This window comes from Habropoda laboriosa, unplaced genomic scaffold, assembly GCF_001263275.1.
Source record: "Habropoda laboriosa isolate 0110345459 unplaced genomic scaffold, ASM126327v1 scaffold41, whole genome shotgun sequence".
Classification (NCBI taxonomy): domain Eukaryota; kingdom Metazoa; phylum Arthropoda; class Insecta; order Hymenoptera; family Apidae; genus Habropoda; species Habropoda laboriosa.
Genome location: NW_017100164.1, coordinates 1,270,973 through 1,278,443, shown reverse-complemented (window position 1 = coordinate 1,278,443; position 7,471 = coordinate 1,270,973). Strand labels below are relative to the sequence as shown.

The 7,471-nt window shown below is 37.5% G+C and overlaps 1 protein-coding gene across 1 annotated transcript in view; it reads right to left on the bottom strand.

Annotated features, from left to right (window-relative positions):
• LOC108578557 overlaps positions 1-7,471 on the bottom strand; it is an 87,439-nt gene that overhangs the window by 13,937 nt on the left and 66,031 nt on the right. The window lies entirely within an intron of this gene.

Below are 7,471 nucleotides of genomic sequence, written 5' to 3'. Positions count from 1 at the left end.
TGGTAACGATGTAAAACAGTTACGTTCTACTACTGTGCACCTTGATCCTTCCTCTACCTGCGCGCGAAAGGTAAACATTGTCAATGTAGTCGAACGGGTTCGATCTGAAAGTGTTTCGTCGTCGATTTGCATCGCTGCATACGTTCAGCGATTCTGGTGGAGAAGTTTTTGAATTTTAAATCGACCATAACTACTTTGAAAGCGATAACCTCTGTTTAATTCTCGAAATGAATTATTTTCCGAACTTTTATTGTACCACCCGGTACGACAGATTGAGCATATTTCTTGAAACTATTTTTGTTGTAATTTTCAATTTTTTTCTTTCTTAAATATAGTAACTATTCATATTGTAAATTTCCGATACTTTTCTTTTTATATATAGTGAAGTGTTATTTTTTTTATATTTTCTAAAATTTTGTAAGATGTTTTTGCGAGGATATGAGATAGTATTTAGCGATGTATAATTAAATATAGGGTTCTATGTTAATTTCTGTACATCATTTTCTTTTTTCTCAAGATCTTCAATATTTTGTATAACTAAGGTATTTGAGCGGTTTATAAATAGAAAAAGATCGAGTGCCTGAGTTTTTATTGGTTTGAAACAGACGTATTGGCCGATTGTGTTTCTCAATAAATAGACTGCAGTGTTTAAATCGACTGCAGTCGATAGTGTGTTGTTTATCATCTGTCCACAATTATATTTACTTTATTGCTATTGGTCTGTCGTTGAACCTTGGCGATACAAATAGCGAGTTCATTGGCTATTGACGATTTTTACAACGATTTCGTAACAAGTAAATCCGTCATCGACGTAAACACAGACAATACTTTTACAACAAGCATAAGGATAAATAAAGATACAAATGTTTTGAAATAAAAGTAGCAAGAAAATTATATCTTGAATATATTTTTCCACCGAATCAACCTACAACCTAAGAACTTAAGAAAACATGTGTATAAAAAATAAAATAGTGCACAAATCGTACTTAAAATTAATTTGCGTAAATGTAACATGAAAGATTCGTTTAAAACGAAAATAATGAAATTCCATTTCGTGGATTTTTATTAACATACCTAGCCCTGGTGATCGGCACCGAAGAGAAGCACAAGTGGATCAAGGCTCGAGTTTCGAACTCCATCGTTCTATCTTGCTTGTCAATCAATTACAGTACGTAAATATTTCTACAAGATGACTTCTTCAGGCTCGTAGGAACACAGTATCAACAACGATTTTTTAGCCTCCCAAAAATCGTTAGGAACCGATATTCACCTGACTACACTAACCAGAACCTAAGAATAGTCATCAGAAACTGACGGAAAGAAAAGGGAAAACCTGAAAGCAAGCAGTGCAATAACCACCGTCAACTTTCTTCCCTAAATAGCGGATAATAAATCGTGAAATTATTCAGCAGTTACGTGATAAGTTGCTTCGAAATTAATACTAAGCAGATTTCCGTCGCTCTTCCCAATTTTTCCAGTAAACCGAAGAAATCTCCCGTGAAGAAACGAAGTGTTAAACTTTCTCGAAAAAGTCAAACGGTTAAACTTTCACGTGAAAAATACGAAGAATCATCGATGCACCGGCCCACAGTGACAAAGTGTATTCTAAATTTACCACAAATTTCGAGTACGAGAATGGCTCTCCCTTTCTACACCCACGCGGTGATCTAGAAAAAGAAATCCCATTCAATGTGAACGACTGCTTGATCCAAATATAACCACCGTCCAAGAAAGACGATAAAATACGAAATCACCAGAAAAAAAGACACTCCTCGAAATAACAATAGTAATCAACAAAGGAGATGTTCAAGCTGAAAGTTGTTCGAAACCAGCTAACTTCTCGAGGAACCTCGAACGAAGGAATCGTCGTCCAGCGACGATAACAAATGACTACAGCTGAGTTTCTTCCAGTGTACACAACGTAGCTTTCTCATGGCACCAGCGGAGAGATTAATAGAAACCACGTTGGTATCGGTTTTTCTTGCGAATCACTCTTGCCGAGGAACGTAGCTTCGCTCCTAGAGAGCCGAAAGCCAGTCGAGCGATAAAAAAGATGCTCATTATCTACGAAACGAGTGATTATACTCGGTACGATCTTCTTTGATCTTTTATCGCGAGTTTCGTCGGTGGAGTGAGATTGGAACGATGAATCGCAGATTGGCAGCTGAAGTCGAAGAAAAGTGTGAAGAGCAATGTGTGCACGAGTCCTCCACGGGCCAGCCGGGAAATCAGACTGACGGTGTGTTTGAAGAAATACTACCGTGCAACCCTCGATACGTCCTTTTGACCCTTTCAATAATTAACGAACGTGCTATAACGCAGAGAGAATGTTATACCCCCAAGTTGGATATGCAAAATGCGTGTCAAGTTAATTGATTTTAAGGGAGGTTGTATGGAAACGATATGTATAAAGTGGAGGAACAATTGGAGAATCGGAAGTGTAAGTTTAGATGGAATGTTCTTGAAGTGAACTGACACAGCTGTTGAACGGTAAATGGAAATGTGGTGGGAATTGTATTACTCGGAATATGTTTTCTTTTCTTTCATGTTTGCTGCTTATAATTAGAGCGACCGAGGAGGAACTTTTTCGTGTGACTGAATGGAAAAGAAATATTAACTTTAAATTGTGTTATTTCAGATTAATGTTAACCTTGATAAAGTATATTGACAGAATGTTTCCCGGAGAACTTACGAAATATTTATGTTAATACCCAATAAATGAAAAGAAGTAATATACGGTTTAATTTTCGTTGTAAAAAAATAGTAACCAATGGAAACTCACAATGCGGATTTCAAAGGAATCAAGTGTTATCAGGTTTTGTTTATTTTCAGAAATTAACGAAAAAGTTTGAATTTTCCCAACTAATCAGGGGCGCGAAAAATATTTAAAAAATCGAGCTTTTCATCTTAGCATGTTTTCACGCTATTGTTTCATGCTTAGGTTGAATTTCACAAAAGTTACATCTCCTGACGCAAAAGTAGCTAGAATGAAAATAAACTATTGCTACACCTGAAACCCAAAAGTCAGGTATCTTTAAAAACGCCTCAACTATGTTGAAAAACACGTATCCAGGAAACACCTTCAACAAAGAAAACCACTGCACGCTAAATGCAATTTACAAAACCCACCTATTCGCATATTTAAAGAAACCGTTAACAATTCTACAGCGAAATGAAACAACGATAACAGTAAACTGTATGATAAAGGTACCGTGAATTACGTAAACTCATCCAAACCGTTCAACGTATCCACAAACACAAGTGCCCTAACCTAAAATTAAACAAGCACATATACAATTTAATAGCACGCTTCCAAGAGCCAAAGCCATTTACTCCTAAAGGAATTTCCCAGCAGTCACTTGGGGCCGTCTCATCGCGGAAGCGGAAAACGCATTTTTCTATTAGCCATTTGGCCGTTTCGTAGAGGAAATATGTACACGCTCTGCTCTGTGAATCGGATTGCCTGGCACGGATCCAAAAGGTCGACCGTTCAGCCGTGCTGCGCATCAATAAGAGGCGCGTTTTAAAGAGGACGTGAATTGTGCGCGCCTCGACGAACGTTCCTATCCCGGCATGCCTCACGGGACCGCACCGCCGCGCCGCCTAAAACCGTGAGATAATAAAAGCAGCCGGTAGAGGGAACAGCGTCGCGTTTCTCTGCATTCTGCCCCCGATACGGGCATAAATACCAGGCGTTTACTGTGCAAAAGTGCAGGCAATACCGCAACATCTCAATGGACCTCGAAACCGAGGAGAATTCGACCATTCGGCAGGCAGTTTGGAAGTAATTGGAAATCCTGATCCAAAATACGAAACGAGCGGAGGGGGAAAGTTTGATACCGGAGGATCGATGAAGCATGAACTATACAGAGATGCTAGATAGGGAGATTTATGTTAGCGATAATGAACGTAACTTAAAGTTCTGGAAAAATTGGATTTATGGAGTTATTGTTAGCTGTTAATTTGGCTGTACTGTTTTTCCATTATTTTTATTTCCTAAATTGGCGTATATTAACCGTTTCACTGTTATTGACGCCTGTAGGCGCTTTAAAAGTTTTGTTTGCACTGTGCTATTGAAGCCTTTTTGGCGCTCTTCCATATTAATTTAAGCCTCAATTTTATCCTTTGCATTCTTTCACCTTAATTGAATAAAACAGATTTTAAAACGATACGGCCGAAAGAAACGATTTTGCGGAAAATGAAAATCTGCCGCAGCGAAAGGATCAAGTCTATGCAGAAGTTCCCATCGTATTTTTCTGAAGAATGTTTATTTATTTTTTTTTTTTTTTTATTCATTATTAGTCTCGTTATCAAAATAATGGTAATATAATATTGTCATAAATACCAGTTTATTTTTTTTTTTTTTTTTTTGTATTCATTATTAGTCGTTATCAAAATAATGGTAATATAATATTGTCATAAATACCAACTGTGAAAATTTAAAAAGGAAAAGAAGCGTACAGTGCCTTTTAGTCCCATCGATTTCACAGGGGATGGAAACTTTTTCGTAGACCTAATAAAATTGAAGAAACAAAGGATTTTCAGTAGTTACTATCCACTGTTTTTAGTTAATATAATACTGACAATAACGTGAAACTATTTTCGAGAATTTTCCAATACGAAGACTGGAATATCTGAAAAGGACAAATATGCTTGATCAAATGAACTGTTTGCCCTAGATGTAACAAGATTGGGTTTAACTGCGATGCAATTTGTTAGCAATTTTTCCCCTTTTATCCTATTCGTTTTGACATTGTACAGATTGCACAATGCAGACGGTATAATCTGTGACTTGGATCGTTTTCATAATTGAAAACACATTTTACACCGAATTAAGAATATTTTTATCCTAACATTTAACAGGATCGTTTGGATCGCTGTGTTTACCAAATTTTGTTATAAGATTTTTTTTTCGCACATTTTTTCGCCAGAGAATTCGTACTCGAAAGAGCACCTTATCTTTATTTACGATATTCATTTTTCTATCTCAGTGTGTCAATATTCAATATTTTGATACGAAAATCAAAGCGCCCCGGATATCTCGATGTTTCTCGTTAATTCACCGATATCTCCAGATACGAAAAATCGTAGACAACAAGAGACTCGTTGGAATGTTGACGTTTGGAAAATTTCCAAGAATTTGGATAACAGACAATAATATCTGCCAAAGAAGAGCCGTGAGTATTTCATTGTTCAAATTACTGCGTTTCTCGGTCATTGAAATGAACGTGAACTTCTCGCGAAATCAATGGCATTAAATTCGCCGACTGTGACATAATCACGTGCATATTCGCAAATTGATGATGATCCCGGGCATTATCTTACGCCACGTGGAAGTCATGGCGAGGCAGAAGATTCTGAAACTTCTAACGTACATGTATCCCTTTTACAACGTCCTTGTAATGTCAATAAAAGAATCTCCATTCATCGTGACGTATTCCGTGCATTATTAAAAACTGTGGCACAGGTGTACATCATTACGAATGCTTTCCGAAGGTCCCAACCGGCGACGATAGACAGGGCAAGGTAAAGAATACGGCGGTAGTTATGATAATTGTACGGTGGTAAAGTTAAGTCGTCTAGTAAAGTTGAGCAAAGTCGTGTATAAACGAATATTGATAGGGGATATAGTTATCATGACGTAACAAAGTAACAAACGATAAATTCTTAACTCGAAGAAAGTCGTCTATGAGATAAGATAAAGACGGGTCGATTATTCAACTAATCCGCTGTACAAAAATGACGTCCTGTTTTGAAAGGAAATAACGAGGAAAGTTTTTGCTTAACTTTGGAGAATGACGAAAATCTGATCGAGGAAATTTTTTATCTAACTTTGGAGAATGATAAAAATCTGACTTTTTACGTCGACGTACGTTTTTAAAGGTTAGTTGAAGTGTTTTACAAAGTACAGAGAGTTTTCTGATTTCAAGACTGGACTTTAATTACCAAAATATGTCCAACGAAGACTTGACATAAAGAAAGCTGTAAGTGTTAATAGTAAAAATTTCAAGGAAACAATACACCTTAACCCCTTAACATATGATTTCTTTTCTGACTATGCATGTAAGCGTCAGCCATTTAATGTTTTACTACTGTATCAAGTAACAAAAGCTTATCTGTTACAGATTAATTACATTTAGGAATCCTTGATCTTACAAATTCAAACGAAAGTTAGGATTACAATGAATTTTTCTCATTAATGTAACTATTTTTCTCACATCTTGAGTTCGACGAGTTCGACACGTTGTTGCAGGTCAAAGGGTTAAGATACATCAAAATTTAGTTTCTCCTTTTGTCGTACTATTTTACATAATCTGACGATATTTTTATTTTCACATTTTCAAGTCTTATTAATTAACAAAGAAAATGTCATATTTTATAAGAATAGATGAAAATCCAATGGCGGACTTACAAACTTTTTGAAAATGATGAATTTGAAACTGCTCAAAAGAGAAACGAACGATTGCAAAGATATTTAAATTGTACCTGCACCTAGATTTCGAAAGAGAACACCGCAAATACAGCGCGTAAAAGTAAACGGGGGAACGTAAATAACAGAATAATCCACATACAAGCCGTATTCTGCATTCCAGCGTGAAAGGGTGCCGCGAATACTTATCCACTCGAAATAGATTCGTTTAATTACAGAAGGGGCAAACGAGAAATGTAAATAGAAGGATAAAGAGAAGGACATACATACGTACATGTAGACGAGGGATCTTGGTTTCGAAATTTCAACTTCCGAAGGTAATCATCATCTACGGAGTCGATCGCTCCTATACACGTGTAATTATGTAAATGCAATTCTGTGCATTTCCTTCGCGTGTTAGCCGTGTTTTCACCGCTTTACAGTCTACAGATGGACATCCGATTACTCGGTTGCACGATAGCTATTCACCTGTGTGTATAAGTACTTACATATGTACATTTTGACGCCTGCTACGCACGGAGTATATCGCAAAATGAAAAGTCTTATCGTGAGAGCATTAACTTGTCACGTTTTACTCTTGACAATATTCGTTGAGCTTGACAAGTTCACTAAGCCAGAGCTCTTTTTGAGGACTTTCGTGTAGTCTTCGTGTAAAATACACTGTTGCGAGAACGTAGAAACGTTTAATTCATTTTACGCTCACCCTGCTCCGAGTTACAGTACTTTCTGATAGTTCGCTCGTCGGTGACTATTTGCGATATTGTGTGAGCCGCTGCCCTTTCCCCCATTTTTATACGTTTCTTCGGCCGTTCGGACCGTGCAAGCCTTGGGGTGCAGCCTGCGCTCATCCTTCTCTAAGGTCCCCTTGGGTCCCGCGGTCGTTGCCTAGGCGCGTCGCACAGCGCCTTACATTGAAGAATTGGAAATGCACAAACGAAGAAATTCTTCATATACCGAAAAAAAGTGTAGGAACCGACGACGGAAAAATATTGAGGGACCCAACGGGAACCGAACCCGGGACCTTCGGCTTAACAAGCCGAG